We start from the raw sequence: 27,833 nt of genomic DNA, 5'->3' as shown, positions 1-27,833 counted from the left end.
TTTTTGAGGCAGTAAGTCCTGAAACTAGTTCAAATCAGTTTCAAATCAGTTTAATTCTGTGTAATTATGGATCTGTATATCTTTACATGCCTGTTTAACTGCCACGCTCCATTTAATCTACAGGATTCAACGTCCATTTCAATCCATCACAGAAATCCCTCCCAGTGCCGACTCAACACTTCTGTATGTCACGGATTGGCATTTTGTAAATCACAGCATCCTAAAACAAAAGGAAAGGTGATTTGTACAGTCGAACTTTTGTGATTCGTACCATCTAGTGTGCACTTATTTTTATTTTTTTACAGGGACAGTGCATATTAATACACATTTCTGTCAATATGCCAGAGTTAGTCTATATTTCACCCGCAGTCCCTAGACAGATGTCATCCTAAAAGAGAGTAAAAAGTTTCATTTTACATAATATAACAACCACAATACAATTTTACAGTACTAAGTTAGGATGTACAATACAAACACAGACCAAACAGACAAATACATGACCACATACACACAAAGCAAAAAGCAAACAGGAGGCAGCAAAAACAGGTCTAGTATTGGGCGAATGTTGGCAGCTCTGATTATCAATTAACCATTTCTGTAACCGTAAATGTTAAATGTACTATAGTGGTTGCATTTCTAATGTATATGGGGTGAAGTGCCACCCAGTAGCTCTCGAACAAAAGTAGTTTTGCCAAATACACTTTTCCTAAAAGGAATAATACAATCTCCCCTAGCTGGCTAGTACTTAGCCACTATGTTAAGACGGTGTCTTAAGCACTAATTTGTCCAACTAGCATTTAGAAAACCATATTATGTAACTGATTTTAAAAAGTTAGGACCAGTCTTTAAAAAAAATGTTCGATGACTTACTTTTAAGACTAGTCTACGTGGTTTATGCAACCGTACTACTATAATCAGCCGTATAACCTTATCTAGACACCTTTGCATGAAGAAAGAAACTTCCATCTGACTTGTGAGGCGAATTGTAATGGTGTCTGACATAGTAATGCCACATCCGTTGCCTGTGTGTGTGTGTGTGTAGACACACAGCAGGAGTGAGCCACAGCTGATTTATCCATGGGTTAATGTGGAGCAGAGCTCTGAGAGGGGCCCGGGGACGGAGAGCACAAACACACGCACATTTCAGCAGTCACACATATTCTAATGCACATACAACACCAGTCAGATGTTTGGACACACTTGATTGATTTTTTGTTTATCATGATCTTTAAACCGTTATGAAAGAATGCCTTATGCTTAATCACCTCATGAAGTCTGAGTGAATTCCCCAAATGGTGAGAGTGTAGTGTACAGAGAAATCCACCAACCACACAGATATACACTGATCTTCTGACAAACTATGCTCAACCGCTCTTCTCGTGTCTGTCATGACCGACGTGTTTTTTTTTTTTTTCATTTTAATAAAATGAATGTACTTCGGTCGATAATGTTTTTAGTTAATATTTTGTATTTTTAAGGGATTTTATGGTGCTAAATTATATTTATGCTCTAGGGCCAGTTGTTCAAAGGTATTCTGATTAGATTTTGGCTATCGTATTTGGATCAAATCTTGAAAAATGGGCTGTTTCTGAAATCAGATTAGATTACAAAAAATCCAATCTTGGTTTTGATCTGGATCAAAACATAATTTTGCGTTGTTCAAAACTTTTTAGCAAGATTGGGATGCCTTTGATCCCCCAAAATAAAATAAAAATCAGGATTATACTGATCCCAGCAGAATCGTGGATTCAGGAACAAAAATCAATAAAACTTTAAAACTGGTCAAAAAATAAAAAACTGTTAAAATAATACATTTGAAGTAGACATTAGGCTGCCTATTATGCACTTTGAGATTCTTCGGAATGAAAAGTGCATTATAAATAAAATCTATTATTATTATTATTATTATTATTATTATTATTATTAAGGTACGGTGGCCCAGTAGTGCACAATTAGGGTTGCCACCTTCAATACAAAAAAATAAGGGACGCCTACCACAGCGGTGGCCACACCCCTCGGGGCCACGATGACCACAGTCCCAATGGTGTGCCAGTGCAGTGGTCGTATATCATAATTTAAAACATGTTTTCATAATTTGTATATATATTAAGATTGATAACAATGGACATTATAATAGGATATCTGCTATTGAAATCAGTGTGAACAGATGCACTCAGTATAATACACAGCTATGAAAAACAAACTCAGCTGCTGTAACCTAGAGGGGAGTAGGATAAGAAATTGCTATCTTAAAATTGAGTAATTTTAATTTTAAGTGTTGTGAACAAAAATTGACTAAAATATTTGTCATTGTTTGCAGTAACACCATCCAAACAGTGAAACCACACCTAAATAACTGTAAATGATATAATATCTACAATCATTTCTTATTTTAATAAAACACTTAACAACTTTTATTTTTGGTAAGTTAAGTAAATATATTTATGTATTATTCCGTTTTTATAGTCTATTGTTAATTCTATAGTATTGGATGATGAAATTATTTAAATCTGTTAAGCATAACAAATAGTTGTTTATTTTATTCCTAAAAGGTCCTATTTTGATTAAATATGTATTAAATATATCTTATCTCTTATTAAAGTAATGCTTGTGTCTGACTGTACAACTTAACCTTAATAAACAAATCATACCATAACATCATTAATGTAGCCTACATTATTAACATTTCTTAATAGGCAGCATATGAAATCTAACGTTACACTGTAAAAAATTATTTAGAAAAAAAGTTACCTGGTTGCCTTAAAATTTTGAGTTCATTGAAATTAAAATTTAGAGTTAATACAATGAACATTTTTTGAGATTCGACAACCTTTATTAAAATATTATTAAAAGATTTTGTAAGCATATTGGGTAATTGTGTGTGTGTTATTTCTGATGATGCAGTGAAACATGCCAAATAGTGCTATATTCATGATTTATCATATTTTTTATGTGGTTCAGATTCAAAAATATTTTGAGTTTCTATTTATTAAACTAATTTCCTTTATTGTGTCAAACTCAAATTTTTAATTTCAATAAACTCACAATTTTAAGGCAACCAGGTTACTTACTTTTTTTAAGTTAAACCAACAAAAAACACCACAAATTTTTTTACAGTGTATCAATCAAAAAATGATTATAGGGTATTTGGACCTGCCTCCGCCATCGTTTCAAATGGATTCTGCCCCTATAGAAAAGAACCGGCGAGGCGGGGTCCCCTCCTCTTCTGACTCTGATTGGCCGTGATTCACGGCCCGTGAACCTGAAACAAACCAATCAAACAAACCAACGACGGCAGCGACCCAATTAGGGGCAGAATAGGACGTGTCTTCACACAATGCGGGTGGACCTATGTAAAATACAGGACAAATCGCGTCCTGTATTGCTTTGATACGGGACGCGTCATTTTTCCTGAAAATACGGGACGATTCCATATTTCACGGGACAGGTGGCAACCCTATGCAAAATACAACAAGATCAAGCCACAACCCAACAAAATCAGGGCATTTTAGATGTGCTTTTTAAATTTCGATGTGTTGTGCATTACTGGGTCATCGTAATTAAAGGGTTACTTCAGCGATTTAGCATATGGCTTTGCATCAGTAGAAACCCGGGAGTATTTTCGAATGATCGTGCTAGCAATCCAGATTTGGTCATCTGAAAAAGTGTGTATCATCTGGATTAGTAATCCAATCCAATTTTGCTTTGGAAAAAAAACCTGATCCTGGATAGCAAAACCCGGGATTTCCAAATCCAGAACATGCTGATCCAGATTAAACTTTTTGAACAATTGGCCTGTTTTATAACGCATGTATTCGCTTTTTGAGCCTAGACCAGAAAATGATATTGCCAACTTAACCTGTGGTAAATCTTGAATGCTTTAGGAGCACAGACTGAAGTTTGATCTCTTTTCAACGACGACACTTGGCAGATTAATGAAGTGAAAAACATTTTAAAAAGTGAACTTTAAAAAGTGAAAAATGCACAAAATTTGTATTACATTTTTTTATATGAAATTTAAAATAAAATCTCTAAAAATGCAAAGAAATGCAACAAAAAAAAACACGTCATAAATTGTAAATTGTGCTCCAAATTTGAGCTTGATATCTCAAAAAATGAGCTTTCAGTCAGATTTTTTGGGGCGCAGTACCAAACGCTTCCACTAGATGAAATTAGTCTCATTATTTCCAATGAGCTCGTTTTTGACTGGAACACAAGTGTGACTATTTTTTTTCTGGACCCTTTAACCTTTTCGAATCGTGTCCATAATTTTTGTGTGTGTGTGTGTGTGTGTGTGTGTGTGTGTGTGTGTGTGTGTGTGTGTGTGTGTGTGTGTGTGTGTGTGTGTGTGTGTGTGTTGCTGTGTTCACAGAGCAAGTGCCAAAGCGAAAAACACCAGAGGGATTTATATGCCAAATTCCCCTTTTAGTAAAAAAAAAAAAATCTATCATCTCTCTATGACATGTTGCTTCATTTGGAGTACTTATGTATTGCACAATGCACATTTCTAAATATTAAGCCTATAGTATATAGTATGATCGCAGTCTTTAAATGCAAGACACAATCATACATTATGATGAAATTCTTCTTCCTTATTATTATATGGTAGTCCAAAGAATGTCCAAAACAAAACATGGCATTATTAATCCTTGTGCATGTCCAGAAATCCATTGTATTAACTTCGAATCATGGCGACAATACCTGTGCTATTTCTGAGTGCATTTTCCAGTAAAGCATTTTACTGCAACTAAATCTGTAGCAACAGACTCGGTATAAATGATATGCAATTAACCTCTAAATATTTACATGCCAATTAAATCCAGCTCATGTCATGAGGCCTGTTTACAAAATCAAATTGAATCTCATAGTAAAAACACCCCCGTCCGACGTCGTCCATCTGCTCTGACAGGTGGATTTCACTGCAAACAAAGACACCACAAATATTTACATTCCTTCATTGTTCCTTGGATTCTCTTCTCCGTCTCTCATCCCTCATTTTCTCCTCTCTTTTAACCCTGTCTTCAAACACTCAGGTCATCTGGTGCAGTGGTCCTCACACACTCTCCCTGCTGTTCGTAAGTACGAGTCCAACTTGGTTCTATTTGAAAGTGTTTTATACTGTTACAAAACAAATGTAGCTTTTGATTAAACACAGCTTTCATCACCTTAATGAGGTTAGTTAGATCTACTTTCATCTCGCTCTCTCCAAAGTATACATAAAAATACACACATTACTTTTTCCCCCTCCAGGTGCAAGTCGATGAATATACCATATTCCCATCTAACTCGAGGCCAAGCACCGAAGGTGTGTAGCAACCTGCCGTTTTTATTCTTCTTTTTCCGCTTTAGAAGTGTATGGCAGCCCATAGAACCGCATGCAGGAAAGTTATGAAATTTGGCACAAAGATAGAGGACAGTCTGATCTGTCACCATACAGGGTATATGCAGGAATCCTGAAGTTAATTTCAATACCTTTTTAAGACTTTTTTAAGACCTTCTCAAAATATTTTAAGACCAAGTTCTAATCGGCAACAAACCTTTAATAAACAGTTGTAGTCGAATGTAGACTTAAAATCTCTATCGTAGGCCAATTTTGTATCGTTTATATAGCATATCTGTTTTGCAATGTATGGAGGGCGACAGATCACCTAACTGCGCATTTCACAAAATACATGACGTCACCCATGAACAGCGCTCGCCGGGGATGGAAATTAACTTTTTTCAAAGTCTACCACTCAATGTTTTTACCAGCCACTTTTTTGTTTTTAAAAAATTAATACTACAAGCTCTACAATACTTGGGCAGTTTATTTAATCTCAAGTCTCAATGAATTCCTGACATTTTCACGATGATTTGTGGTCTTTTATGGCTTCCAGTTTTATGGTTTTTAGTCCCAAGAATGAAACTATTCGTTCTGGCATCTTTGAAGCGTGTTGACAACATACTGAGCAGAACATTGTCAGTAGGGATGCACCGAAATCAAAATTCTTGACCGAAACAAAAAAAGAAGAAACCAAAGCCGAAAACCGAAAAATAAAATTCAAACTAGATTGTTTAACTCGACCTCACTCATGTGTTCATTAAATAATAATGTACAGGTCTACTGGCCTGCAGAAAGGTACAGCAATTGAATAAAGTAATCAAATGTAAAATAACTGCATATTTAACTGTTTAAATGAAAGATTAATCCTTATTAAACTTACAAAAACTATTCAATCAAGAGCATTGTTTAATGTCAAACTAAATATAAGGACATCCCTCAGGCAGCAGTAAAGGCTACTGCGCCTTTAAGACCTGAGGCAGGGATATGCTCGTCTTTCTCGACTGTGCACACTATACAGTTCACTTAAGGCATATTCAGACGATGTCTGCTAGGATACTCATCAAGATGGACATGTTGACATACTTCTTGTGTGAGTTTGTCCATTTAAGCGCAAGACTTGAAAGAGAACTCAATATTTGCGCGCTGTGAGACTCGTGCGCGCTCTCGGATGATGCACAGCATCAGATCTTCTCTCAGCGCGCGCGAGTCTCACAGCGCGTCTTCACGCGAGTGATGACGGAGAAAACGACTGGTCATATGCGCACATACGGCAGCACTCGCATGCATTGAACAAAGTTTACAAAGAGGTGAAACAGCTCGGTAGGTGAAGCGAGTTTACCCGCCACAACTCTAAATCAGCCGCATTTGGCTGGTGGCATGGCGGCGCTAATTTCCATCCCTGGCGCGCACGCTCCGAGCAGATCTCAGACTGAGTACCCGGTTGTTTTTTAATACTTATGGGGATGAAAATAAATATATTCATAAATACTTTTTGGAGTCAAACTCTTTTGACAAAGCTTGAACAAAATACTTTCAAAATTTAAGACTTTATAAAGCCGTGATAAGACTTTTTAATACTTTATAAGGGTCTTAATTTTCCCAAAATTGATTTATCACCTTTTAAGACTTTTCAAGACCCCGCGGATACCCTGCCATAGCAAATTTAGAGTCTCTAACTCAAGCCCTCTAGCGCCACCAACTGTCCAAATGTTCAACTTTTGAACCGTGAAGGCTAGAAACTAAATTCTCGAGCTTGATTTTCTCCTCCTAGGCCGTTGCTCCGATTTTTACGAAAATTTTACCAGATCATCTTCAGACTAGGGCTGCACGATTTGGGGAAAATATATAATTGCGATTATTCTGGGTAAAATTGCGATTGCGATTTAAAATGCAATTATTGTTATTATAATTTTTTACAAATTAAAAGTGTGTGTATATAACATTTTGTGTTTTTATATTAATGTGACTAATAATAATAATTATGATTATTACTGCAAAAAATATTTTTAAAAATAAGAAATATTAACATTACAATAACATTTTCATAATTACAAATAATTGATAAAACGTTGATAAATCATCAATCAAAACTAAAATACAATTTATACAAAACAAAATAAATTTTAAAGACTTTCTAGAAAATAAAACTCGAAGTGGCTAAAATCATGTGTGACCCCGTCTCCAGACGTATCGCTAATCTTATATCTTACTTATGCTGCTCACTTTTCATAATCAACATATGAAATTAAAATCATAATACTATATGCTAATATTTAGGCCTAAACGTAGCCTATTTAGTTTCATAGTTAGGCTATGTTTTCTTTAACCCATGGCAGATGAAGACAGTGGAAACAGCTCACAATACTCCGTCATTTTTAGCCATACAGATAAGTTCAAGAAATATAAACTATAAACTTTTATTTATGTACACTCACAATAACAACAAAGGCCGTGGATTCAGGGAACAGATTATTTTGCATGCACTGCCCTCCAAGCGCTGTCTTCATTTCAAAAATGTATTTTGTTTATTAAACGCAAAGTTTTTCATTTCAAAAGCATTTCTAAATTCAGTTCATATTTCCAACAAATGAAATGTCAAGCCAAAATATCAAAGTGGTAAAAAAAAATGTGTTACCACCATGCAAATTCAAACATTTCGCTCTTAATAACCTGGCGTGTGTAAAAGCCAATCTTTCTTTACAGATGACGGTATGTTTGGACACAAGACGAGACAGAGTTCTTTATTAAACTCATAAAAGACAAGAGAATTACAGGAATACTGGATTCTAAACACAAAAATGCCACATTATCATGAAGACCTTGAAACCGATCTGAGGGAGAAACACACACACACACACACACACCTCATATACGTGCCGCTCAAGTAGCCTATAAGGGGTTTTTTCCTTGCCATTAATCCTTGTATCTTTCCATTATAAATAATCACTAGTGCGGTGGATGGAGTATATAAACCTACCAACATAGGTAGCACAATTTTTGGAATGACCGATCGCGAGAGGAAAATAATACGTTTTAGTCCCATAACTGCGACTAATGGAAACAAGTGTAATTTCGCAATCGTTTTTTTTCGACATTTAGAAAATATTGCAAACGTTTTACGCAAATCTGTAACGGAAACATGGCTAGTGTTACCTTACTCTGATCACACCACATCAATTTGGTCAAAGCGCCACCTATTGGTTAAAAGTGATAAACCCCTTTATTCAGCCATTTTGCCTAAAATCATCTTAAGATGTCTTTTCTTTGCTCGTTGTTATGCTTGGTCTGATGGCCAGCCATGTTGGCATGACTTTTGTGTTCTTTGCACCGATAATTGCTGCTTGCAGCTATATTTAATTATTAATGCTGTCATTCCATCTCCATTTTCCACAGTGGCCCCCAAAAGTTTTTGGACACTTAAGAATGCCATTGTATTATACAACAAAATACCAAACCAAGTACAAGAAAGAAAGAGCAAGCACTTTTCAAGTACAGCATGAAATGGGTCCAGAGCTAATGAACCACACTTGTAGGACACATGTGAACTTGAGGACTTCTTACAGCCATTTAAAATCACATTGGGAATATTTAGTTTATAAAATTGGCACAGAATAGTATAGTTCCTACAAAGCTCTAGCATCAGCTTGGTTTGATATTTTGTATATAATACAGAGATAGGTTATTAAGTGTTATACTGCAAGCATTTGAGGTCACTTTATACGGACACAAAGTGAAGAACAGAGGAGTCTCTTCATGGAGTCCGACCATCTGCCCAACATACCTTCCTGAATGAGAAATCAAAGGGACACTCATTCACCCTCCCTCTCTCCATCTCTCTCCTGGTCATACCAGGCCATTGGAAGCACAACTTTAAACACCCATCTATGTCTATAGCACTTGAAATCAGTGCTCACTTCTAATTATTTAGTTCCCCATGTGGCATCATTACACAAAGCCAAAGAGAAATAGAGATATGGACAGAAAGAGAGCCTCTTCCTTAGTCATAACAGAAATATCTCATCTGCGACCTGCGATCTAACCTTGCTTTCTCCTCTGTTCTCGAGCCTAATAGATTGCGTCTGTATTTAGTACTTTTACAAATCTCACAGGAAACTCACAAAGTCACAAACTATTACATTTACAGACTCAAGCTGTCTGAATCATGGGGATGTTTGAAACATTAAAGGAATAGTTCACCAAATAAAATACAATTCTGTCATTGTCTACTCACCCTCATGTCATCGACATTGAAATGACATTGACTGAAATATGGAGTCCTGCACATGGCATCCAACACTCTAAAAAATGCTGGGTTAAAAACAACCCAAGTTGGGTTGAAAATGCAACGACCCAACAATTGGGTTGTTTTAACCCAATGGTTGAGTTGTTCTTACCCAGCAATTGGGTTGTCTTAAACAACATTTAACCCAACCACTGGGTTAAAACAACTCAACCATTGGGTTAAAACAACTCAACCATTGGGTTAAAACAACTCAACCACTGGGTTAAAACAACTCAACCACTGGGTTAAAACAACTCAACCATTGGGTTAAAACAACTCAACCATTGGGTTAAAACAACTCAACCATTGGGTTAAAACAACTCAACCACTGGGTTAAAACAACTCAACCACTGGGTTAAAACAAGTCAACCACTGGGTTAAAACAACTCAACCACTGGGTTAAAACAACTCAACCACTGGGTTAAAACAAGTCAACCACTGGGTTAAAACAAGTCAACCACTGGGTTAAAACAACTCAACCACTGGGTTAAAACAACTCAACCACTGGGTTAAAACAACTCAACCATTGGGTTAAAACAACTCAACCACTGGGTTAAAACAAGTCAACCACTGGGTTAAAACAAGTCAACCACTGGGTTAAAACAACTCAACCACTGGGTTAAAACAACTCAACCACTGGGTTAAAACAACTCAACCACTGGGTTAAAACAAGTCAACCACTGGGTTAAAACAACTCAACCACTGGGTTAAAACAACTCAACCATTGGGTTAAAACAACTCAATTGTTGGGTCGGTGCATTTTCAACCCAACTTGGGTTGTTTTTAACCCAGCATTTTTTAGAGTGAACTAAAAAAAAAAAAGATATTGTGAATTACACTAATTAAGAATTCTCTCTCACGGTTTATTAATTTACAAACATATTTTATTCAATTGTTTCCTCGTTTTAGTTCAACTGTGGACATGTTCACAACTCTTGTCAATATAATAAAAGTGAATGAGGACTAGGGCCATAAAGCTCAAAAGCACCATTAACCATATCATATAGTCCAACAGTTTTGTGCGACGCACAGACCAACATTTAAGTTGTTTAAGAGTTCCTGATTGTTAATGTGTGACACTGTCACATAGGTAGGGCTGTCAGCGAATATTCTAAATTCGAATGTATAGTCGAATAGTTTTAAAAAAAACGAATTTCGAAGGAGAAAATTAATATTTAAAAAAAAAGAAAAAAAAAAAAAGAACGCCACGATAGTAGAGGCGTAGCTGTCTGCTTTCCGAGTGAGCGCGCGCATGGGGGTTCAGGGACAGGTCACAGGAGTCACTGCTGAAAGTTGCCGCGTCTTGCATGGAAGATGGCAGAAAGTGCAGAGCCCAACTCGACCGCAGCAGGGAAAGCGATTTTAACCCTCCAAAATCTAAACAGCCATGTCTGGAAGTACTTTGGATTTTGGTCGGTAGGAGGTAAAACTGTTGAGCCGTGAGATAGTTATATGCAAGCTATGCAAAATACAGTAAGCAAACCATGCCTCATTTTATTTAACATTAAACAGAAACACTAAAGTATAGGATACTGTACTGACTGAAGAGATATTGCATGAATAAAGGATAAATGCACTTTTTCCACTGGTGTGATTATTTTCCGTTTCATGTCAAGGTAAAGTTCCATGTTTACCACAGCAGAGCTCGCTCAGAGCGTTCAATATGCTGCAAAACTTAAATTAATATTAATAATATTTGTTTCAATCACTGAATGAAGCCTGCTATATTTGGGGCAATCTATATTTTGAGAGTCACGAGTCTCACGACCTTAAATTGCTTGCACAAAACTCTTGATCAGCGTTTGTTCATTTAAACTGTTATCCGCGGCGAGGGCAAGAGAGAGAGAGAGAGAGAGAGAGAGAGAGAGAGAGATCTGCGCTCTTGGCCATTAGTTAATTTACTTGTTTTTTTGAAGGTAATACGTTATCAAATATGTATAAACTTAAATAGACAAACTATACAAGTAGTTATGTCTCTTTGTATAAATTTTATCCTATTATTGACGTAATGCGAGATAACATTACGTCAATAACATTACGTCAATAACAGGACGTCAATAACAGGATGTCATTGACAAAATGCGCAACCCAGATGTTCGAATAGTTTGAATATTCGTGTTTGTTTTAGAGGGAATATTTGAATGTCTTTTTTGAGAAATGTTGACAGCCCTACACATAAGAGACATAATAGAGTTTTAATCAGTGGTTTACATGTTCCTCTCAACAGTTTATGTCTTTAAGAAATGTATGTTTGGCTTGTCATGTGAGCGATCAAGGAGTCACACATCCACTATCAGGTGTTCACCGATACTCTTGTGGACTTTCCCTTTCCGTCACAACCTTCAAACCTTTTGGATTATCACTTCTTTTGGACAGTATACACCGGTGGACACTCACATTGGGACTTATGGGACACTAGGATGCCTGGACTGTTTTAGGGTGTGGTGCATTAAACTACAGTTTTCTTGGTTATATTGTGTTGTTTTAAAGTCTCATGTAAAGATATTCTTATCCACGTTTACATATCATTCTTTTAAACACCTGAATACTCACACCAGGGATGGAAATTAACTTTTTTGTCCATCGGATTTCAAAATCTACCAGCCACTCCATGTTTTTACCAGCCACTTTCTTGTTTTTAACCGACAATGTGTAACTGCATGTGAAAAATTAATACTACAAGCTCTACAATACTTAAGCAGTTTATTTAATCTCAAGTCTCAATGAAATACTGACATTTTCTCTATCTCTCTTATACACACACAAACCATGAACTGATATACATTTCATTAAATGAGTAGGGCTCTGTGCGCTTTTTTTTTACCTGGATGTGGCATTTGGATGATTCGTGATCTTTTATGGCTTCCAGTTTTAGGTTTTTAGTCCCAACAATGAAACTATTAGTTTTGGCATCTTCTGAAGCGTGTTGACGACACACCGAGCAGAACATTGTCAGTAGGGATGCACCGAAATAAAAATTATTGGCCGAAACCGAAACACCAAAAGAAATTATGCCAACTATTAGTACCATTGCATTTATGGCTAATGCTGTGACTGTGTAACTTTACTAAAAATCAAGGCATTGCGATTGCATAAATTAATATTAAAGTTTCAAATATTAATCAATTACAAATTATGCAAATATTTATTTAGCACATTGCAACAATCCACAGTATAAAATACAATTCAAACTAAAATGTTTAACTTGACCTCACTCATGTGTGCATTTAATAATAGCTAATGTACAGGCCTAATGGCTTGCAGAAAGGTACAGAAATTCAATAAAGTAATCAAATGTAAAATAACTGCATATTTTAACTGTTTAAATTAAAGATTAATCCTTTTTAAACTTACAAAAGCTATTTAAGAGCAGTGAGTGATGTCCTTTTGTTTGACATTAAACAGACAGCAGTAAAGGCTACTGCCCCTTTAAGACCTAGTGCAGGGATATGCTCTTCTTTCTCGACTGTATAACGTTCACTTGAGGCATATTCAGACTATGTCTGCTTGGATACTAATCAAGATGGATATGTTGACATACCTTTTGTGTGAGTTTGTCCATTTAAGCGCAAGACTTGAAAGAGAACTCAATATTTGCGCGCTGTGAGACGAGTGCGCGTTCTCGGATGATGCGCAGTGACGGATATTCTTTCAGCGCGCGCGAGTTCGTATTCGCGTCTTCTGGTACTGCATCCGGGTAATGACGGCGAAAATGACTGGTCATATTCGGACATACGGCCGCACTCGCATGCATTGAACAAAGTTTACAAAGAGGGGAAACAGTATGCTATTTTTATTTACCCGCCACGGTGGCCGGTAAGTGAAGCGAGTTTACCCGCCACAACTCAAAATCACCCGCATTTGGCTGGTGGCGGGTGCTAATTTCCATCCCTGACTCACACAGTAAGATCTGACCCCCTTTTACTCTTGAAACCCGACCAATTCAGCTGAGCGATACAAATGAATCATTCTTTTGCATCGAATCATTTATTCAGCTGATACAATTCACAAACCCAAAAAAGCCTATAAATAGCATAAAGCCTAAACTGTTTTTCGATGGATCGTTTCAATAAATTTGCCTATTCTATTAACAAAACCTACGTCTAAAGCATTCGTTGACTGATCCGGGTCTTGAGTTCATCTTCCAGACTCAGTGATCCGGTTCATCAGGGCCGTTAATAAGATTTCATATTTCATAGTCTGATTCGTTAATAAATCTTTATTTTGCGTCGGCTCATTTCAATGAATCGGCTTATTCAATTCACAAAACCGGTCTAAATGATTCGTTCACTGATCCAGTTCTTGACTGTCTTAATGATCAGGTTGCAACGGTAATCAGTCTCTTCATCACACAAAGCTATGAAATATAATGCATGAGTTGGACCACTTTTTCGATGCATTTTACTGGACATTGCTTACATTATGAAGCCTGAAAGCTCCCCATCGATTGTAGTTTCATGGAACAAGCCAGCAGGATATCACTGAATTTCTCCTTTTCTGTTGTACAAAAGAAAATAAGTCGACTTTCGACTACCCCTTGAACAACACTATCCACCGCTGATAACTCTGGTGTATGAACAGCTATTCTTTACACAGCTTCCACTGTGATGAGACAAGGGCAACCGGTAAGCATGCACAAGGGTATTGTATTCCCTTTAGAAGCAGTTCGCTATATAGCGGTCACAGCAACAACAAAAGAGTTTATTAGTCTCTCCCTGTAGAGCTGTCAGCATTAGTTTTATTGTTATAGATGGATGTGAGAGAAATGGACACATCCTGCTGTCCTCTAGAAAGGTTACTGGAATCAGGGGTGTCCTGTGAGCTGGGGAATAACAGCAAAAGGTCAGGCCCTGCGATGTAGCCCAGTAGGGGGAGACATATGGGGGAATATTGTCCCCAGATTGGAAGGCAATAAGCTATATCTCATGCTAGATCAAAGTAAAGGCCCATCGTTGGAGCTGTCCGTGGCACACAGCAGGCAACGGGCAGGGTCAGAGCAATGTGCCCAAAATAAACATGAGTCTGTCGCCTTCACACTGCTGCGACATCTTCACTTTTAAATAGCAGCATGTGTTTGCTTTTGTCTCACCAGAGTCTTTGGCGAACCAGATTTTGACCATCAGGCCTCGGGCAATGAGGACATTAGTTTAGAGGACAGCCACGATTTGCAGAAATGTTTCACCAAAACTGTATATAAACACAGACAAACAAAAGTAGATCTGCGGAGCACCTGTGCTTACATGCTCTCCTTTTGTTTTGTCATGCACCAAGTTTTAGACATATTGAGTACACAGCACTCTTTCTTGAGATAATTATTTGCTTCTTGAGCATCGATTATTTCTTGCATATCAAGAATTTATGTAAACTGTGCCTGGATGGGATTATTTATATCTGTGGTTCGTTAGAACTCAACATTTCTCATGCCCTTTATTATTTCCTATCGCTTTTGGATCTACTGAAACAATATTAATATTATGGCAAAGGAAACATCTGTGCTGGACATTCAAAATCTAATAAAGGATTTAGATGAATTTAAGACAAACAAATGTTACTAGAAAAAAAAATTCTCAACTATTTTTAGGTCAGTGATATTTTTTGATGTAGAGTATGTGGAACTCAGATGGTCAAGCTCTAATCGTTCTGAAGAACATGCTTCATGCCGCAATGCATGCTGGGAGATGACTCCCAGCATGCATTGCACCATGAAGCATGTCACCATTGTTGAGATTCATATGCTGATTCTTGATGACTGTCTGTGTCTAAAACCCAAAAAGTCAAGAGTCAAACTACCCAAATAAAGCGAACACTAATCACCATAATGGTGACCAAACATTTTCAATGTAAATTCTCAAAAATAACTGTAACGAATGATAGAAATAAAGTCAGTCTGGTCAGTAATAAGTGTATTTTCAGTTGATTTCATGTGGCTGGAAGTCAGTTGTAGTTCTTGCGTTTAATTTTCTGAGCGTGCATATATGATGCTGAACCAACATCACACTGTAACATTGATTAAAATGTCATTACCATTGATTGTTTAATGATTTTTTTTTTTAATTCAACATTAAGCATGGTTGCAAAAGTGATAATTGACGCATTAAGATTGATTTTGCATTGTTTCAATGGTTGCTTGCTCTCTGGGATGTCTTACTACACTGCAGACTGAAGCATATTAGGGTTTCATCTGCTATTGTTTGTGTGGCTATAATGAGTCAAACTACCACCTCATAAAAGTATGCATGACCACAGAGTCCACCATAGTGGTGAGTGCTTTCATGTTTAACACCAGCGTCGGTCTGAGACCATGTGCAAGCATCTGTCAGACCTCAAAGCCTTAACCAAACGCTTAACTATGTAATGTTTCACCATGAAGACAGTTCTGTAAAATCTGCTTAACCAATACGCATCCCCTGTTATAGTAGGGCAGTAGTTGTCAGCTAAAGACACTATTAGGTATCATCCCAGACAAAAATGGGTTCTGATTGTAAGCTATAAAGAATTTTCTGTAAATCACAAAGAAAAAAAAAGCTTGCCCCAGCATAAAATGGCACCAGTTCAGATTTTTCACAAGGTTTTGGAAAGGAACTTTGGAACCACAACCTGAATGATATCATTTTACTGTTAACCGTTATGACGTTTGTTTGACCGAGTGCAATTCACGGGGAACCTTTTTTTCAGAATGGGCTCTTTTAAAAGGGTGTTTGTGGCTGAAAGCTTCTTTTAGAACGACAGAAAGAGAACGTTGTTGGTGATGAAAACAAGGAGTTTGTATTTTGTATACTCAACACTTGTATGCTGATAGTCGCCACAAAATCAAAATTTAGGCTAATATATATATATATATATATATATATATATATATATATATATATATATATATATATATATATATATATATATATAGGCTATGCTAGTGTGCACCTAAACACTGTTTAAACACTGATTAAAATTCACAGTAAACCCGAATGTTCAAATTAAATAAATAGATTAAGTAGTGTATACACAAAGTTTTAGAAAAAGTTCTACTAACTTAATTATTTCAAGTTGATCTAACATGGTCTTCCTTTTGAGTAATTTTAAAGCTACACTGTGTAACTTTTTTTGTTTACTCTTATCTAAAAACACTTAGTTCTTTCAAAAAAATATGTGCTCATTAATGTATATTTACTTCTTTCAAGTAATAAAGTATTAAGTAAGTAAGTAAAGTAAGTTTATAATATGCCATTGAAAATAAATACGGGTGAGGGGTTCGAATGCCGGTCGCCATGTTGTCCCTCCATCTTGAAAGTACAGTAGCCAAAGAGGGACATACCCGTAAATTCAAGCTTCGCCTTTCGCGCTTTAACACTCGATGGGACCGTGTCGAATGTGAAGAGGGGGATTGCCATGTTAATCTTGGACTTAATCGGCCACCGTAGGAGTTAAAACAAAATCAGAATTTAGAGGAACAGAAACTAATATTCAGTGGATGGTCATATACCTTTACACCGCTAGATGGGGAAAAATATCACACAGTGGAGCTTTAACTAATATTTTTTGATTAAATGGAACTTTTTTGTGAATAAGTTAGCATAACTTAAAAACATAAATTAAATATAACTTAATAGAATTAAGTAATTACATGCTAAGAATGAAATACATAAACTAAAGATTTCAAGTTGTATGAACTCAAAATCATAAATAATTTAAAAAGCTCACTCTGGTCTTGCTTTGATGTGATTGGAACCACAACCTGAAGAGCACTATCTTATTTTAATATTTAATGTCGATAAACAATGGTTAGCCTACATACTGTTAAAACTAATTGTGGTATTGATATCTTTGTAAGATTTCAGACTATAAAACAGTGGCAACTTTTCCCGCCGCTCCGAGAGCCGCCTAGTGGTTGGGAGCATATCCGTTGTGCTGTGAACTTAAGTTTGCTTTTTATACCGCTTTGTGTTGTGCATTACTGAGCCACCATAAAATATGACTACACATGATAGAAAACCTTCCTTTAGTCCTTAATACCAACCAGCGATGATGTGAATGGCTAAAACAGAGACATTCCTTTCATATAGTTTCTCCATATGGGCCTAGCATGTCTTTAGGATATATATTTGTGTAGATGCTTTGCTCTGCCTGGTTCCGTATATCACAGTAACATGAGTCTCTGCAAACTCTTGACAGATCTGAGAGCAAATGTACAGAAGTAGCAAAATAAAGCAGCTAAGGTCATGGCCACAGCGCAGATGTCATTTCTCAGAGACTTTGAGAGCCAACTAGGAGCCACTGATGTGTGTGTTTCTATTTGCTCCAAGAGGACATTTTCTCACTCCATTTTTCAAAGCACACCGCCTACACTTTTTCAAGTCCTATTCATCTGCTCTACATTTTCCAGAAACTCATTAAACGTATTGTGTCAGTGCTGAATGGTTTCAATAATCCAGGGCAGGTGGTTATGACTCTACCGAGGCCCTGAAGTGTCTAGTCAACTACAGAGCACCAACCGTAGGGTTAAAAAGAAGTTTGCAAAACATTTGCAGCGAACATGCCGATGCCACCCTGGGATTGACCTTTAGATGAACGTGTAAAAATGTGCTTTCCTCTCAATAACAATGACAGCGGTAAGACAACAGTTAAGAAAGCATTCGACCATAGAGACGTGGATGTTTGCGCCAGCGCAGCAATTCGACACTCCAAACATGTCAAGTCTGTTTATTTAGCACTTTATACAATAGATTGCTTTAAAGCAAACAGCTTTATAGTGTCTGTGTTTCTTTAAATGAGAATTACATCTTCAATTTCAACTACAAAACAGTGTTTCTGATGCTTGATCTTCACGGACTAAACAGAAGAGGAGGATGTCCATGTCTAATAAGCAAAGCCTCAAAGCACATCTATTATGTAATCCCCATAAAGGACCAATGGTAGTTCGCAGGTGTTTACCAGGCATTTTCAAACTCCAAATGAACTTCGTTTTGGCCTGACATTGTTTGAAATTACGCCACACCAGTTCGTTCTTTTGATTTCGCTCAAAGTTCACTGAAAAAAATTTGTTTAATCATGTACATCGGTTCCACATGAATCAATTAAGTTTAACAAAACTTATATTTTTGAATAACCAAATTGAGTACTAGCAGAATGATTTTAATATGGCTCCCTAACATGGGGACTTGAGACCCTGCCTCTTTAATCCAATTACAAAACACAAGTTTATTTTTGTATATTTTTGTTGATTTATACGACTGTACTAACTAGCTTTCATTCTATTAGCCAGCACTAGCACATACTGAACATGCCAAGTGTTAAGCATAAAATGCTCTTATGCTGTATCAGTCCACACCCTAGCAATCGCTCTGCTCTTCTCCACTATGGTAACTCAATAGTTAATTTAAATGGTTCTAATAATTCCAACATAATTTAATATTAAACACTATTAAACAATATAAAGTCCCTTTTCTCATTTTGCCTAAAAACACATAAAATAACACTTAATTTTAACAATTGTACTCTATTCGTCAGGACCCAATCAAAGCATGTTGGGCAAAAATCATGAGTCGGTTCACATTCACCCCAAATAATTGTATCTAATAGATTGCACAATTTAGAGAATTACATTAATCAAAAGCAAAGAAATCACGTTTAGAAGAGAAATGCCATTTTGTTGCGTAGATTGCAAATAATATGATTGAGTAAATGGTGTTTTTCTGTTTTTTCAGAGTACATCAGAGCTTTCAATCAAGCATCTTTGCCATTTATCGGGTCTCCTTTCAGGTCAGAATCGGGACACATGGACCCAGGAGCTGAAACACAACCCCGCCCACCCTCAGAGCTTCATGTCAAAGGTCACAGACATCAAGGCGACCCTACGACCCAACTGTTGACCCCTGGGACAGCTTCACTCTGCTTTGTGGCCTTGTCACCACGGCCAGTCTAGAAGAGCAGCATTGATTTGCTTCACTTCTGTCTGTGACCGGTCCATACTGTTGAGGGAGGTCTCTTCATCTCTTCCCACCCAGGGACTTCGCCTCACTAAGTACCGCTGACCCTCACCCTCCTGGGGCTGAGGGGAGCTTTGAAGCCCCTGGGATCGACTCTTAAAGGCCCACTGAAATCAAAATGGTAGTTTTTTAGCTTTTAGTATGACTGCCTTAAATGAATAAGCTGGTATGTTTCCCCCCAAAAAATGACAAAATTTGCATTTAGGAGATAAAAGCATTCAAAACTTACAGTCTCTCACTTCTGTTAAAACGAATTACAGATTTTGATGAAATCATCGCAGATTTCACCTTCTCATCAAATCTTCTGTCCAATCAAAATGCTCTCTAGAATCATAAGCCCCGCCCCCTACACTGCTGAAGCTGCAGCTGAAATCAGTCAGTTGTTCACACATTTACTGATTTCTACACGGTGAAAGGCACATAGCACCCTATATATGCGATAGGAAACGATTCGGTGTAAATATGCTTTCAGTTGAGGCGATTGAAGTCTGGTTTCACACACACACACATACACGGCTCTGGTCTAAAGTTAGACGAGATCATATGCGAGAGTCGGCGCAGACAACAAAACATATCGGACCCATTTGAATTCTGCACAGAATGCTGCATTTCAAAGCGATATATGGAGGAGATTATGATGATAAACGGTTAGAGGAAACTGGCTTTACCAATCAGAACGGCTCTAGTCAAACTGTGTATTAACGAAACGCTATTGGCTGTTTCCAAAAAGGGGAGGAGCTGCTAACAGCTGGAGCCGTTTCAGGGGAAATCACGTCAACACACTGAATAATGCGGCGTGTGGGCCTTTAAATATAACTCAGATTGTCTTCGTCTGAAAGAAGAATGCCATACACACCTAGGATGACCTGAGTGAGATTTATTTTCATTGTTGGGTTAACTATCCCTTTAATGTCTAGAAGAGCAGCATTGATTTGCTTCACTTCTGTCTGTGTCGGGTCCATACTCTTGAGGGAGGTCTCGTCATCTCTTCCCACCCAGGGACTTCGCCTCACTAAGTACCGCTGACCCTCACCCTCCTGGGCCTGAGGGGAGCTTTGAAGCCCCTGGGACTCGACTCCTAAGCCTTGTTTTATTGCGAGGGAATGGGACGGGTCAGGTGCCTGTGGAGACCTGTTGAGTAATTCCTATCTGCACGAGCCTAATCTACACAGCAGCTACTGTGGATTAAATCTCTAGTGCCACTCTTTGCTGCTTTCACATGTGACCGTTTCCTCCATCTGGAGTCTAAGAGGGCAAGGCGAGTGTGTTGTTGAATCCGGAGATTGGATTGAATTACGCAGAGGGCTCCGAGTCCTGAGGCTGTTGGGCTGCGTTTTGTGCTTTCCTGCAATTCATAACACAATGTGTAAGTGATCAATTGAGGCAAAGTAGCCTTACAATTGCCATTTAGAAGCAATTGCTTTTAAACAAAACGCCGGCACTTGGGGGAATTTCACTGGGAACATTTGAAACATATTTGGGCGGTTCTTACGGCAGAGTGGCAGAAAGATCACAGCTTGAGATGCTTTTTGTGTTTAGCTCCAGTTCAAAAGGTCCTATTTTACACTTGCGTTTCGCATTAAAGCCAAATTAGATGTTTGTCGTCCACCTCTAAACGTAGTTTACTCCCAGATCAATCGGGAACAAAAGAAATCTGTCCAGAAGAGAAACTGTGGATGCATTTACGAAATTCCCCACGTGTCCCATGTTCAGCACAACTTTTTTTTTCTTTTTCAAACAGGCAGGCATTCATGCTTTGGTACGACCTCAAGATGAAACCTCTTTGTTCTCACTTAGCTTTACACAAATCTTCCTCATCATCGAGCTCCTTCAGCTCCCTCAGTCTGTTAATCATTCACAGAGAGCCCAAATAAATCACCAAAGCAAGAATGTGCCGCTATGAAACCATAGTGCTCTTTGATGGGGTAGATAGGGGCATCAGATTTCACAAACAGGCCAGTTTTTTGGATTTTTATAGAAGTGTATTGAATTCATTTCTAAATTGAATTGGGGATTTTTGCAAAAGCATGCAATCATTGAGAGAACGCTTGAATGATGAAGGCCCATAGCAAAACCAGAACGCCACAGTTTAAAACCTACATATGGAAGCAAATGGGATATAACCATGAGAAAATAAATTTGTTTAATATTTTATTTTATTCATATTTATTTTGCGTCACACTGCATCAGGGAATAGTCCGGAAGAGGATTAGGGCCAAGCAATAATACAAAAATAAACCCATCTCCATCTTAAAGTGAGAGATTAAACTCACTGCATTTCAAGAAAAAAAAGTCTAAATACAATGTTGAGAATAAAATATAATTGTGAATAAAGTAAAAATTCCTAATTTTTAAAGAAGTTGAAATACAATTTGGAGAATAATCATGCATTCGATCAGTGTCATGTTCATCGACAGAGTTGGATCTGCAACTTGGACTTTTTTTTTTCTGAAAAGACCCTGTCGCTTGCATATTCTCTTTAAAGCTTGTATGCAACTTATTATTCAGTTATTATTAGATAAAGCTGATCTTACTCTGTAATGGTCTCAGTATGCAGCGAACATGAGTGGTCAACTGGTAGCCTAGAAATCTAGATGCACCCTAGCGGCAGCAAATTTAATCTGCCCGCGAGTGTCGTCTGGCAACTCTCAATACCCTTCTGAGCTGTATTCGCCTAACTCTTGCCGGGCCAATCACATCGTGTATAGAGTCAGTGGGCGGGGCTTAACATAATGACGGCCGAGTTGCGTTTGCGTGCTTCTAGTAAACACAGAAACTGGCGAACGGCGGCGGTCTTTCAAATCAGCTCTGCCCGCGCCTCCGGTAGACTTGGAGTTAAGCTTTTCTCTGAGAAAAGAACAAAGAGTGGCACTGAAGTCATTCTTAAGAAGGGAAGATGTGTTCTGAGTTTTGCCGACCGGATACGGCGAATGTTTAATCTTTCAACGAGCTCTGTTTCACCTTCGTTGCTCTGGTTTGTTGTAGCGCTATCCTATCGCGTGCAGAGGGAGTTTGAAAGACAGCCGTTTATCCGCCCCTCAGATTGAGCTGTCAATGGTGAGTTTCCAGACCAAACATCTTGATGTGGGTCTGGCTTGTCAGGCTACTCAACTGAGTGTTTGTTCTCAAATTTATTTAGACTATTCGACTATTATACAAATGTCATGAGTTTTTCCTCAAACTTTTATTTAGATTTTTTTCTCTAAATTTAAAGAGTTTTTTCTCAAAACAACTTTATTCTCTAAATTTAATGCGTTTAATCTCAACATTTTATTTTGACTTTATTCTCGAAATGTAATTAGTTTTTATCAAACTTTTATTTATTTATTTTTTTACGTTTTTTTTTTTCTTCACAAAACTTTATTTGCGAAATTTAACAAGTTCTCTCAAACTTATTTTTAGATTTTTTATCTAAATTTTACAAGTTTATTCTCAACATTTTATTTTGACTTTATTCTCGAAAAGTTTTTTCTCGAAACAAATTTATTCTCAAACTTTTATTTCAATTTTTTTTTTCTCAAGTCCTTTTTATTTTATTTTATTCATTTTTTTGAGTCAGGCCTTGTTTCAGACAGAAACAGTTGTGCTGGAGCAATGATTTAATACACCGTGTCGTGATAGTTTAAAGCAGAAACCCACTACACAAGAACACACACACACGCACGCACACACGCACGCACACACGCACGCACACACGCACGCACGCACACGCAAACACAGAGAGAGAGAGACACACACACATTATTTTATTACTCCTGTGACCTACCCGTTTCCCTTATAAACTTCTCTTCTTATGGAAAACCTTCCAGCAGCACTTTTTACTGTGACTGCATGCAATCTACATCCGCAGAGTGAAAGACGTGACTCCATTCGCATCGGCACACATACTTTTCCAGTATTTTATTTTAAATGTTCTCGATGTTGCAATATGACACAAATCTCGCTCTCAGCTTGTTCCTAATCACTCAAAAACCACTTACTGACAGGAAAAACATCAGCCAGGAAGCCTGTACAATAAAAGTCTTGGAACCTGGCAAGGTCACATTCATCAAACCACAGAAATGTCACAGAATAGGAGAACGATGTCTTTCAATAAAAATAAAAAATGTGTGAGTGTGATATCATAAAGCTCAGGCTTAAACATACAATTAGTCATTCACTATGAGGTAATGCGTTTAGGAGCTACTGTACTTCCTGTCTGAAAAACATGTCATCATATCCTGATAAGCCCTGAAAGCTTTCACATGGCATTCAGGAATGGAAACTGGCCCTTTACAGAACACACAAATTACAAAGACTCAAACACACTGGGCACAAGTGGTTTGAATTTGATTTAAAAAAAGGCTCAGACTTTATCTAATTGCCCTGTATTGTCGTCATTTCATTTTCACTTTGTGGTTGAAGTCTTTGAACATTTATTCCATTTTTATGGAAATCTGTGGAATGAATTAAGTTTATGGTGAACAGATTTTGCAGAATATTTCAAAATTATGTTTTGAGGTTGGACCTTTGTTAAAAAATCAGCTGTAAATTAAATGTATCTGGTAATTTTTTTGCAAACTTGACCCCGCCTGACCACATATCACTGTAATTATCTTTACAATGTAATTCAACGAGCCTTTTTTTATCAGTTTCAGCATGTTTTTGGTGAGCTTTACTATAAGTGGCTATTTTATTGATTCATATTGTAGACATTAAAGATGTGTAGTATACATTTTCCATTTTTCTTTTATCATGCGACAGATGCCACATGGAACATTTGTACATTGTTAAAAATGTAACATTATAAAACCAAAATCGTATCCGCTCGACAACTCAAATATGAGAAAAAATATTTTTGTATTTTATTTTTATACACAGTAAAAACATTGGGTTGTTTTTTTTAACCCAACCGTTTATATTACATATTGGGTCACTAAGTTTGGGTTATTTTACAAAAATGTTGGGTCATTTTAACATTGTTGGGGTATTTTTAACCCAACATTATGTAATGAGTAATTTATATAATCATGAAATATTTTCCCCATATTTGCTAAACCAGCATTACCAAACAACAAATATGGAGGAAATCGATATTAAAAGGTTTTTGTAACGTACTACTATTTAAATGTCGGTAAGAATTTAATTAAAAAAAGATTTTGGGTAAAGAACTTAAAGAAATGAATTCATTTATTTAGCATGGATGCATTAAATTGATCTAGTGACAGTACAGACATTTTTAATGTTGCAAAAGCTTTAGATTTATTTCAGATAAATACCATTCTTTTGAACTTTTTATTCATCCCAAAATCCTAAAAAAAAAAATTCACACACAACTTCAACATCGATAATAATCTTAAATGTTTCTTAATGCAGAAAATCATAATATTTGAATGATTTCTGAAAGATCATGTGACACTGAAGACTGGAGTAATGATGCTTAAAATTCATCTTTGCATCACAGGAATAAATTACATTTTAAAATATTCAAATAGAAAACAGTTATTTTATATTTTAATAATATTTCAGAATATTACAGCTTTTTTGTATTTCTAATAACATAAATGCAGACTTGGTGAGCAGAAGAGACTTCTTTAAAAACATTTTAAAAATCTCACTGTTCTTAAACTTTTGACAGGTTGTGTGTGTGTGTGTGTGTGTGTGTGTGTGTGTGTGTATTTTTTTGTCCAATTGTAATATTTTATTTAATTATATTTGAATTTATTCATTTTACATAAACATATTCTATCTTTAAATAGTTCATATTGTTACCCATATTTCTTTAATCAAAATGTTTGGTAACACTTTATTATAGTGAACACATATTCATTATTATCTATGACTTTTGCCTCAATAAACTCCTTATTTACTCCTTATTAATAGTTGGTACGGTAGTTTTTGTAGCATTTAAGTTCAGGTATTGACCCTGGGTAAGGCCATGCAGAATAAGTACTAATAGACACCCAATATCATACTAATATGCATGCTAGCTAGTGAGAATTGAACCCTACATTTTTTTAATGCTTATGTAACATGAAATATAGTTTTCTGAATTTTTGTTACACTACATAACTCAAGCTAAAATATTTTTACGCCATTTAGCAATTAGAAACTAGAAATCATCATGACACTGGTAATTTAACACAGATGGTACCGCAAACATGCACTCATCTTGTTTTTATGGCATCCAACCTCAGAGCAATCACACTGATGACATAAGTTCCTCAGATTTAGCGCACCTCACACCCCGTAACACGACAGTAATGCTATGGGTTTTAAAGACCCGTCTGCTGTGATGGATTGCCAGACCTCCCTTTAATTCAAAATGACCTTCTGTCGGATCAGGCAAAAGGCTGTGGTGGTTTTACATTGTCTGTGTACAGCTGAGGGAATGTGAGATGGTTGTTCCCCTCTGACCTCACAGTGTAGTTACTGTTTTACAGAGATAAGAACTAAAGCTTTGAGGAGAGCAGATCCTTTTTATGCGTCTAGTAAAGACACACAGCGGCATCATTGTGCAGGTGGTTCCCTCTCTCTCTCTGTGTGAGAGAGAGAGAGAGAGAGAGAGAGAGAGAGAGAGAGAGAGAGAGAGAGAGAGAGAGAGAGAGAGAAAGCACTCCACTTTTGTTGATTTCTGGACTGCTGAGAAAAGCTTTCCCTATGGAGTTCACGCAGATATGATTTACAGAATAGATGAAAATACACTCCTCCGCTGACCCTTCCTAAAACCATCCCTGATTTTCCCTCAGCGCAGAATAAATGTTTATGCTCTCCAGCTCTCGCGTTCTCATTGATTTTTTACACGAACGGCCTTTGGTAAACAGGTCGGTATTTAAATAGGGAACAACCTCTGGCTTCGATTGAAAAAAAAAACAAGGAATTTTATTTGTTTGCCCAGGAACCAATGCAGAACATTGCGGAGCCAAGTCTTATGACAGCTGAAAAGAGACTCAAATGGAGGTGGATGGTTTTAAATAAATCAACCTCATGTTTTGCTAGAAGGAGCCAAGAGTAGACGCAGAAAATTGCAGAAAAAACTTTAACTGAGGTAATACATATCGGTGTTTATTCACACACACAAGCTCTGTTCCAAAACTTCACTTTCTATAGACAACTTCCATAGTATAAATGCATTTATCAATACATTTCAGTACAATAATATACATAAAGTGCCCATGAAAAACTGAGGGCTAAATTTCTTCCTTTTTCTATTTAGGTCCCCCTAAAAAACAGACTTTATCATGTTACGCTACCAGGTACGCTCGTCAGACATAGCGAAGCATTTTGACCTGCGAGAGGCACTTTCAACACTTTTTCCACAGAAGGCAATCAGCTGGAACTTTACTTTATAAAGTTTTAAATTTGGATATGTTTCCTACACAAACGCATCGATTCGCTTCAGAAGGCCTTGATTAACCCCCCGGAGCCGTGTGGAGCGGTTATTTGACAGACAGATGCATTTTTCATGGACCTCAAAAACAGAGCAACAATCATTGCCATTATAAAGCCTGGTTTAGCCAGGACTTTTTTTTGTATAACTCCGATTGTATTAATCTGAAAGAATAATGTCATACACCTGGGTGAACTATCCTTTTAAGTAGGTTTTAAACACTGCTGGTGCTTAAAAAAAAAATCTTTGGGTTTACAGAAGAATACCTGCTCCCGACCAAGTTAGGTTCACAGAGTAAGTTACCCTGATAACTGACTTTAAGGTAGCCTACCTCTCTTTTAGAAATGGGCTTGATTTACCCTGCTTACTTGGGTTTAACATAACCTACCTCCCATTCTGAAAAGGAAAACCCAGAGTTCCCTTATTTCAGGATTAACATAGCCTACTCATGGTTTTCACTTAACCTCCTTTCTTAAAACGGGCCCCTGACAACTAGATAAAGATAATTCAGAATGTCTGAGTCCTGTTTCGGCAACCTGCCATTTGCTAACAGTAAGTTTCATGGTTATGTGCATTTCAGAAAACCACTTGCTCTCAAATATTACGCAAACATCATGCCACGGCGGGCTAGACTAAAAACCTCCCATGGCTTACCTTGCATGGCTGATGTCTGTTCTAAACAAGTCGGAGTTGGCTGGGTTTAATTGAAGATGTTGATTGATCATATCATCATATTCTGTTAGTTCACTTTCAAACGACAAAAGTGTCATGGCGTCCTGTCATCTTTGTCAAAACCTGTTTCTTTCTTAAATGTGTCACAAATGGCAGTTTCGACATTTGTTTAATAAGAAAAAAGGCACCGCGCGTTGGAATCAAATC

The 27,833-nt window shown here is 37.1% G+C and overlaps 1 long non-coding RNA gene across 1 annotated transcript; it reads right to left on the bottom strand.

Annotated features, from left to right (window-relative positions):
- Positions 1 to 28: 28 nt before the first annotated feature.
- On the bottom strand, positions 29 to 27,814 carry LOC137062106 (uncharacterized). The gene is made up of 2 exons (XR_010901205.1): positions 27,609 to 27,814; positions 29 to 220 (listed from the first exon to the last, which is right to left on the bottom strand). It is a non-coding gene; the product is annotated as an uncharacterized lncRNA (long non-coding RNA).
- Positions 27,815 to 27,833: the final 19 nt, after the last annotated feature.

Source organism: Pseudorasbora parva, chromosome 23, assembly GCF_024679245.1.
Source record: "Pseudorasbora parva isolate DD20220531a chromosome 23, ASM2467924v1, whole genome shotgun sequence".
NCBI classification, from domain to species: Eukaryota; Metazoa; Chordata; class Actinopteri; order Cypriniformes; family Gobionidae; genus Pseudorasbora; species Pseudorasbora parva.
Note: the sequence above shows the minus strand (reverse complement) of the source record. Positions and strands in the feature narration are given on the sequence as shown.